The sequence below is a fragment of the Macrobrachium nipponense genome, chromosome 7 (assembly GCF_015104395.2).
Source record: "Macrobrachium nipponense isolate FS-2020 chromosome 7, ASM1510439v2, whole genome shotgun sequence".
NCBI lineage: Eukaryota > Metazoa > Arthropoda > Malacostraca > Decapoda > Palaemonidae > Macrobrachium > Macrobrachium nipponense.
Window position 1 is genome coordinate 36679637 of NC_061109.1, and position 9291 is coordinate 36688927.

Below are 9291 nucleotides of genomic sequence, written 5' to 3' on the forward strand. Positions count from 1 at the left end.
TCAATTGCCATAAATAGTATACAGCATATGAATATAGCTACAAAAATCCCCAACGAGTTTAAAATATATATTTACAAAAATAGCACATTCCAAATAGGCCATACATTGGTATAAAATACAAGGAAAATAGTGCATTCCATTTTCAAAGATATGGGTTGAAAAAAAATTAATTCATTGGCATAGATAGTACAATATACAAATATAGATGAACGAAAAAAGAATTCCATGAAAATATGCCATAAATTGGCATATAACAAAATATTTAGACTACAGAGGCACTGATAAGTATAAAGAAAAAAAGGTAAATTCAAGAAAGGGCACAGATAATATACATACAAATATATTTGAACCAAAATAATTTTCCTGGAGGAGTATACAGTATATAAAAAGAATATATTACATTCCAAGGGCAATAATATTTTTGAGCGAAAAAAAAAGGTTAGGCATAAATATAGTATAGTAAAAATATAATTCATATCTCACGGGATAAATATATATATATATATATATATAATATATATAATATATATTAATAATATATAATATATATATATTATATATATATATATATATATCTATATATATATATATATATATATATATATATATATGTATATATAATATATATATCTAATATATATAGATATATATGATATATATATATATATATATATATAAATATATATATATATATATATATATATAGGATATATAATATATATTATATCGTGTTTGTGCATGTGTATATATGTATATATATAGATATATATATATCTATATATATATATATATATATATATATATATATATATATATAAACCATTTCTGATAGGCCCTAAATATATAACGAAAATAGTACCATACAGCACAAACATATTCTGTAAAAAGAAGATTGTCTTTAATTCAAAGCAGTACTTTACTTGGTCTCTCCTGGTAGCAGATAAGAAATAAAAACTTATATTATGAATTATAAGATCATGAATTTTATCTTGCACAGGAGGGTTCTTTGGAGCGAGGCAGACTTGGTGCTGACCTGCTTGCACATCGACAATTACTGCATTAAGTAGTAGCAGGTGGTAAATGACGGTTATGTGGTATAGACAATGGGAAGTACGATGATAGGAGTGTGGGGGTGGAGGGCCTCATACTCTATGACCTTCTTGGGGCACTGAAAACTTGCACTTCGTCTTTATTTAAACTGGGCCTAGTTTTCTGAATCGGATGACTCTTGTACTATTAAATAATTGGGTCTTTTAGGCTCAGGATCCTGTGGGAAGAACCAACATTACGATGTTAATGTTGAGAATGTTGGCTTTCTTAAAAGAAATCAAAATTTATTACAAAGCATATGAAAAAGAGGAATATTTTTATGTGGGGGTTGTAGGAGGTGTTTAAGAAATATGTTCACATCTCTCAACATCTCTAACAAGGTACTGGGAATAGGGAAGAACAGGCAAGAATGTGTGCAGTGGAAAGGATTTACCTGAGAGAAGCATGTGGAGTGATAGATAATAGGGCAAGACTGGTGGCAGTGTTTGTGTACAAGTGAAGTGAGAAGTAGAATGGAGATGGAATATGGTGGCTATTGAAGTGCTGCTTTAATACCAAAATGCATATTCTTTATTCTTTAATATTAAAAATTATCAAGTTAAGGGAATACCAGAACATTAAATCAAGCTCAATGCTCACCTTGTACTTCAGGCCACCTTTTCTTTTGGGGGCATGCTTCAGGGCTTCACTAATTTCATGTTCCACTTCGGATAATTTTACCTTTCTGTAGTTTCTTAAGCATGCTCCTTTGAGTAGAAAAACCGGAACAAGTGAATGTAAGCAAGATTTTATTTACATTTTAGAGGAATCAAAACATATCAAAGGTAGCAATATGTAATTGTTTTGAAAGACAAAATTGTAAAAGTCATTTGCATTTTTCATTACTATACAAACCAGAGTTCTTTACTCAGGTTTGCATTTGTGTAGGAACAAATATCATTTTACTACTTAAGATAATGCTGTAAGTCGATGTTGTAACTTAGAAATTCTGTACACTTACTGATGACAACTTTGCAGATAAGAAAATCAGTAAATGCTAGCTTTCCTTTTCTTCCCTTTAGACTATATGAGGACCGCACACTATTGCTCCCAACCTTGTTAATTATCCAACGCTAATAATAATCAAAGGCTAAACACTCCTAATAATGACAAATACAGTGTCTGCAATTATAGGAAGAAAATCATAAAATTCACTTTTCGCATGCATAAAAAACAGCCTTACATCTATATTCAAAGTATCCAGAACGGTTTGCTATAAATAATGGGTGCCTCAAAGCACCTGAAAAAGCAGTTCCTAATCTCCAAGATAATACAACTTGTTCTTACCAATTTCTTTTTTAATGTTTTATCAGTTAACTTAGTGCACAAGTCATCCAACTCCTCTAAACTGCATCCTGGGGCTGGCAAAACATCATCCACATCCTCCCCTCTTGAACCTACAGCAGAAGCTACAGACTGTAGTAGGTTTACCATCAGCTGCTGATTTTCCTCAATTGTTTTGAGGCGTGCCAACATTGTAGCTCTGTACTCTGTATCTAGCAGAAAGATTACCAGTCTCAAATCAATTATTTTTCAAAGCAGAGGTGCTACAGTATATTCAGATATTGAGCACAATTTTCTTTTTGAAAAACATTTAATAAACACATGATGAAAAGTATACCATCCCACAGCCTCTGGCTGTGACACAGCTACAAATCCTCTTAGACCTAAATCTGCAGATCTTGAAGATGTGGCTGTGAGAAAATTGATTATATATGAGAATACTGTTTAACTTTAAGGTGACATATATTTCACTACATCCAAATTGAATGCACAATCAAATTACAGTTTAAAATAAAATTCAGTATTTCATGTTTAAAGGGATATTTGTACAAAAACATCACTACCTTTAACTGCAGCTCCAACTAGAGATAATCTGAAATCATAATTATTGTAGATCACCTGTTGAATCTTTATAGAAATTCAGTAGAATGAGACAAGGTCAGTTTTAATTATCAGTCTTTGAATTCCATATATCCAAGTTCCCTAAAAAATTTTGCGAACAAAAGCACAATACTTGTGCACATAACTTACCTTTTGTTCAACTGGAGTTTGCCCTTAAACCTTTGTGAGACCTCTGGAGTGGATTCTGTAAATGAATTAATTCATTATTTTATGCCAACGGTGCAACTCAAAATACATCTAATTCATATCATACATATAGTTTTAAAATATCTGATTTATAGTTCTTTATACTGCCATTTTTATGGACTTTTCGTTGGTAGGGCAGTGAAGAGCTGTCTCTGGAAGATGCATCAAATCCTCCTGTAAGGAAAGTGTTGAATGTAGTGGTAAAGGTTGACAACTTACATTTAGACGATGATCAAAGTTCCCCCAAGCCACCAAAACAACACCCCCCCAACCCCGACTACAAAATTTAAAACGCTATTTATAAAAAATACTTTTGAGTGAAGGTAGTTGGCTTGGTCCAACTTCATATATTAGATGATGCAACTGGAATAAACTATCACAGAACTTTGTAACTAAGAAGGATGTTTATTACCTTATCTGAGCATAGAATATTTAACTGACCATGTTGTATAATATCAATTAGTAATTTGCTAATCACTATTTAATTCTTACTCAACACACCATGCCTCACCTTACAAATCAAAATACTCTCAAAAGTTACAATAAAATGAAATCTAAAAGTGCATTAAAATTTTACCTGCAAGAAACACATCCTATCATTATGTAAAGCTATAGGGGTTACCAATCTTGCGTATTTACTTCTAAGTAACTACTTAATATACTAATGAGAAAGTGATATGGATTGTCATAACCGAAATCAGTTTTCTTTATCAGTCACGACTTCATTATTCTTTTTATGATTTAATTTTTTTTTATCAATGGTGCAATTTCATGTTAGACCTGACTTTATTATTGCTGTACATTAGTTTAACCCATAAGTGTGTTCCCATTGCTGATACCTTCCGAGCATCTGTCCAAATTTTCCTATGACTGTGCTGTAACTTACGTCAAGTAACTTGCATTCTCAATTGCAGACGGAGTTGCTTGCTCTGTAATCCTCCTTTTGATTGTGCCTGTGTGATGTGGTTCCAAAACCACTGTAACTTAAATTACAGTCCCCTTGAAGCGTATTTCTCTGGCATTCTTCACTTATTTTTGCCGTTAATGTAACTTATTTATTACGCAGGACTCTGTTTACCTGCCTATTTCAGTTCACATTCTTCTGATGTTTGTTTTATGTAAATATATGTGATTTTGAAGTGGACCTAAGTGTCTTATCTGCAACATTTCCCTGTTGGGTAAAGCCTTCAGCTCATCTCTTTTCCCCTCATGTTTTGTCTGCCCCCACAATTAACAGTCAGGTACATAAAATCCTCATGGTGAGTAAGTCAGTTTACTTGTTAAAATCATGAAAGTAATTTCCCTTCTTTGGATTTAGAGTCCCCTCACAGGCAAAAATGTAAAAGTGGTAACCTTATTGCTCATATCTCGCACTCTGTAATTTGCAGTTCGAATCCTTGCCCCATTGCAACTTACAGCTATCAGTCATTAGCCTCACTGAAGCTGGATGTAAGTCTATGAATGAACCTTAGCATAAAATTCCTTACGCACACAATGAAACCTTTCGAATGAATTTTTATTCTGCTTCATAATGAGCATAATCATCCTTGTCACATCTAATGTATTTACAGGGAACCTCATTTAATCATTTGTGCTCGCACCTACTTGTGTGTACTCCAAAGCTATTGGTTCATACTTGCCTACAGGAACCCAGCTTTATAACCTTTACACAAACCGTAAAACCTTTGCACCAATATAACGTGTTTCTCATCAAGCAGAAAACCGCCTTACCCTTTCCTTAAGGTTTATGCTACCCATTTTATTAATTTCGTGTTACGACACACAACAGAGTTCCCGAAGCTAACCTATATCGAGGGTTCCCACCAATCCTTACGAAAGAAAACCTATGTTCTCCAGAACACCTTTAACCTTGTGCTATAGCCGGTTTTGGTTGTGTGCAAGTAAACCAAAAACCTCCTTTTCCGAAAAAAATCTCCATGTTCTCCAGAACACAGTGACTTCATACTATAACTGGCCTCGGCCATGCTCAAATAAACCAAGATTATGTTCTGAACAACCAAAAACCACGTTCTCCGGAACACCTTGACTCTGCACTATAGCTGTCCTTGTCCTTTCTTGAACGAACCAAAATTACATTCTATTGAAGAGCCAAAACACCGCATTCTCTGAAAAAAAAAAATTCATATTCTATAGAACAACTTGACTTCGCACTATGGTTGGCCACATCCATGCATGAATAAACCAAAAATGAATTTTTCTGAATAATCAAAAACTGTTCTCCGAACAAAAACCATACCACATTCTCCAGAACGCTTTGTCTTTGTGCCATAATAAGCCTCATTCATGTGCAAGAGGGCCACAGTCTGTCCCAAGGACCAAACCATAACCCACTTGTCTGACATCTTGAAGGAATAAGTACACCACCTAAGCACCTTCAACATGGCAGAAATTCTTGAGGAAGTCAAGCATTTCACCGAGGCAAGGAAACTGCTGTCCCTGCAGGACACAGACTTGACGATCTGTGTCAATCAACAATTAGCAAAGGCTGAGAAAGAAAGAGAAGAAAGGAAAGAGAAAGAAAGGCTTTAAGAGGAAAAGGACAGACAAGAGAAGGAGAGCGAAAGACAAGATATGGGAAAAGAAGAGGAGAAAGAAAGAAAAGAAAGAGCTAGACCCTGCCTAACTTAATGCCAATAATCCAACTCCGCCACCACTCCAACCCTTTCTTAACTATGCAAGCACCTTCATCCCAAGGAATGACTCTGAGCTTGAGGTCTGGTATAAGAGGTCCTAGTCAGTCATAAGCCCAATCCAACAAAAGGATTCTTGTTCTGGGGATAGCACCTGGGCAGAAAGGGCATAGTCGCTTTTCGCACCCTTACCCAGGCAGACCGAGGGATGTTCTACAAGGCCCATAAGGCCATCACTATGCCCACAAAATCGCCCCTGAGCATTGTAGACAATGTTGGTGAAGCCAACCAAAGGAGGTGGGTCAAACCGGAACCAAATGGGCATACCATAAGGAAAGAGCTCTCGGGAGATGGTTGGAATTCCTAAGTGCCACCACTGTAGAGGATGTACTCGAGCAGTCCCAGCTCAAGGACTTCTTACATCACGCATCTCCTGTGCTTGTACTTGCATTTGTGAAAAAGCCCAAATGACACTCGCTGAGTGCTGTCGCTTGGCATACAACTGCGACACACCACCATCTCGATGGTTTTTTTTGTGGAGTAAGATTTACACACCTTTCCATGCCTCCAGACTCCTTCAGCAAAAAAATAAAAAATAAAAATAAAAAAAAATAAGGACATCCTCCAAATCAACCTATGTGCGGCCATTGTAAGGAGGCCAGTCACCTCACAGAAGAATGCTGTCTGAGGGACCAAGCTCCACCACTAATCTCATCCAAGTCTTCCAACGGGACCACACTCAAATGACCCACACCTGGCCCTATAGAAATTTTAACATGGAAGCCTATAAGGACTGCATCTAGAAAGGTCACATGCCAGCAAATTATAGGCACTGCTCAAAATGCACTGTGCCAAAACTCATTTACACTACTGCTCATTTCAGAAAGCCTGCCAAGTGAATAGGCCTTGATGCAGGAAAATAGTGCCCATCAATGGTTCCACTCCCCCTTGAGGGGTACCAAATGTCATTCACACTGTTTCTGAGGTCATCCTTATCACTTGGGACCATGCGCCATCTGTTCCACCATCTACAAGGATGAGCAGATGGTAATTTGCTGGTTAAATGAAGATATCAAAAACCTCCCACACTGTGAGTCAGTAAGTCACCACAGGTGATTCCTCCTGGGAGAGGAAACACCCATTTGGAGTCATTGAGTCCCTCACCACTGGACTTCCCCCCTCCTAGGCCAAGATCTTGTCCAGAGGAAAGACACCCTGGTTTACTTAGCCCTGGCCAGGTAACGGTAATTTGTGTTACCTATTAAGGTAACTCTGGGCATATATGACCGGCCGTAAAAAAATGTTTTTATAACATATTTTCCACTAAGTTGTAAAGACAATTAGGGTTTGTCTTATTGGTTTCAACAACCCTTAATGCTACTCAGGTGTATAAATCAAACAAAGAATGAAAAAAATATTTTTACTAAATATCTCAAAAAAATAAGTAAGATTTTCTAATCACTTACAGTAAAAAACTTCCAGAAATTCACAGAATGCAAATATTTACAAAATCTTCACATGACTTCATCCACCTGGTGGTGTCTTGAGCAAAGGAGTAAATCATTCAGAAAAGTTGTATAAAAATATCAACAATGACAATTACGCTATAATCAATTATATAAAAACTGTGACTTTCACTATACTGACGTACAACGGACGGGTGGGTCATAAATGACCGGTATACTCGTGAAAAACGTTTTGTGGCATCGAGGTGAACAGAGCAGCAGCTATAGAACGTCTGACATCTGCAAGAGCGCATGCTCAGCAGTTGATTCACGGGCTAACTTTTTGACTAATGGGAAACCCAATTGCGCAGTTCTTAAAAAACACGTTTTTGCGCAGCTTCATGGTTATTTATGACCAGCGTTAACTCTCCAGGGTTAAGATTCATAATAACTGTAGCCCCAGATGACCCTGTGGCAGAGACCACACCTCTAAAAGAAAATCTGCTAGTTACCAATCTGACCCTGAATTTGATCCTGTGCCTGCCCTCCTCATCATGGGGGTGGATGCCTCTCTCTACCATAAGCCAGGAGCAAAAAGAAGACACCAGCCTGTGGCACCAATGCTCGGAGGCTGCCACCTCTGAAGATGACATGAAATACCTTGTTAGAAGGACTTCCTTATGGAAGATAAAGTCCTCTACTGGGTAAGCTCAGGATGCAATGAATCTGCTAAAGTTTTCCACAGACTGGTAGTGTACCTCCATTCCTGCAACAAGACATCCTCTACTTGGCACACAATGGTATTAACGGGTACTTCAGTGTCACCAGGACTACCCATGCCATTGAAGGAAAAGCCTGGGTTTGCAGAACACTATCAAGGCTTTAGTAGCCTTAGTCCCTACATGCCAGATAACCATCAATCCCAAAGAGGTCATCCCCAAGGCTCATATCACGAACATTCTCTCAGTCGGCATCCTCTTTCAGAACATAGCATTGACTATTATATGACACAAGGTTATATGAACAGGAAATAATCACTGGGTCACCATCTCTGACCGATTCACTAGGCATCCCGAAGTTATTCCCATCTGAGGTGAGAGCCCCAAGACTGCTGTCAAGGTACTCATCACCTTAGTCTGTCACTTCAGTTTCCCTGCAACAATTCAAAGTGAAAGGGTTTTCTGACAGCATGGCCAGCCATGGTGTCAAGCACCTTCACTCAATCCTTTATCACCCAGAAAGCCAAAGAATAATGGAGTGATTCTACCAGTCCCTCGCCTCTAACCTATCTAAGCTGGAACACAAGGGAGGAGCAACCTGAGAGGAGAACCTCCCTTACACCCTCTTCACTATCCACCACTCTCCCTCCAAAACCCTTGGGTACATCCCCTTTGATCAAAGCTCTTAAACACACACTCTACTCAGGCCCCCTTGACATCCTGTATGAGGCCTTGGTCATACCATCAAGGTCGGACTGGGCTACAAACCTGCCAAACATTTACAGAAATCTTTGGTCTGCACGGGTTGTTGCTCAAGCAACAGAGGCTGCAACCCAAGTGCAAGTCAAGCTTATGCTTGATAAGACAGCTCACACCTATTCATTCAGTACAAGTGACCAGGTCCTAGTCCTCTGAACCGGAGCCACTCGCCACCTTTGATTCAACTCACAGGCCCTCACAAAGTACTAGGAAAACGAGGGGCCCTTAATTACCTAGTAGAGCCAAATAGCTCTACATCAATTTACTATAACCATACCTGATGAGAGGAAAAAAGGAGACTGAGGACATCCCTCCAGCTCCCAGAGCCATTGAAGGCATCAAATCCACATTGGCATCCCCCTCAATGAATACAGAAGTTCTACATACACACCCACAGGTAACCCAGGACTACCTTGGATGTACTGATACCCTGGAGCACACTATGTACCTCCAGGAACTATTATAAGGTTAATCCTAACAAGGCCAGGAAAATTGAGTACCAGGTGCAGTTTCAACTCCAACTTTGCCTAATTAAAG

The 9291-nt window shown here is 38.0% G+C and overlaps 1 long non-coding RNA gene across 2 annotated transcripts; it reads right to left on the reverse strand.

Moving 5' to 3' along the window:
* Nucleotides 1–837: 837 nt before the first annotated feature.
* Nucleotides 838–5395, reverse strand: LOC135217795 (uncharacterized). Of its 2 annotated transcripts, XR_010315202.1 has the most exons (5): nt 3124–5395; nt 2937–2965; nt 2377–2585; nt 1690–1796; nt 838–1267 (listed from the first exon to the last, which is right to left on the reverse strand). It is a non-coding gene; the product is annotated as an uncharacterized LOC135217795 (long non-coding RNA). The 2 variants fall into 2 exon arrangements; XR_010315201.1 differs by lacking the exons at nt 2937–2965; nt 3124–5395 and having other exon boundaries at nt 2377–2930.
* Nucleotides 5396–9291: the final 3896 nt, after the last annotated feature.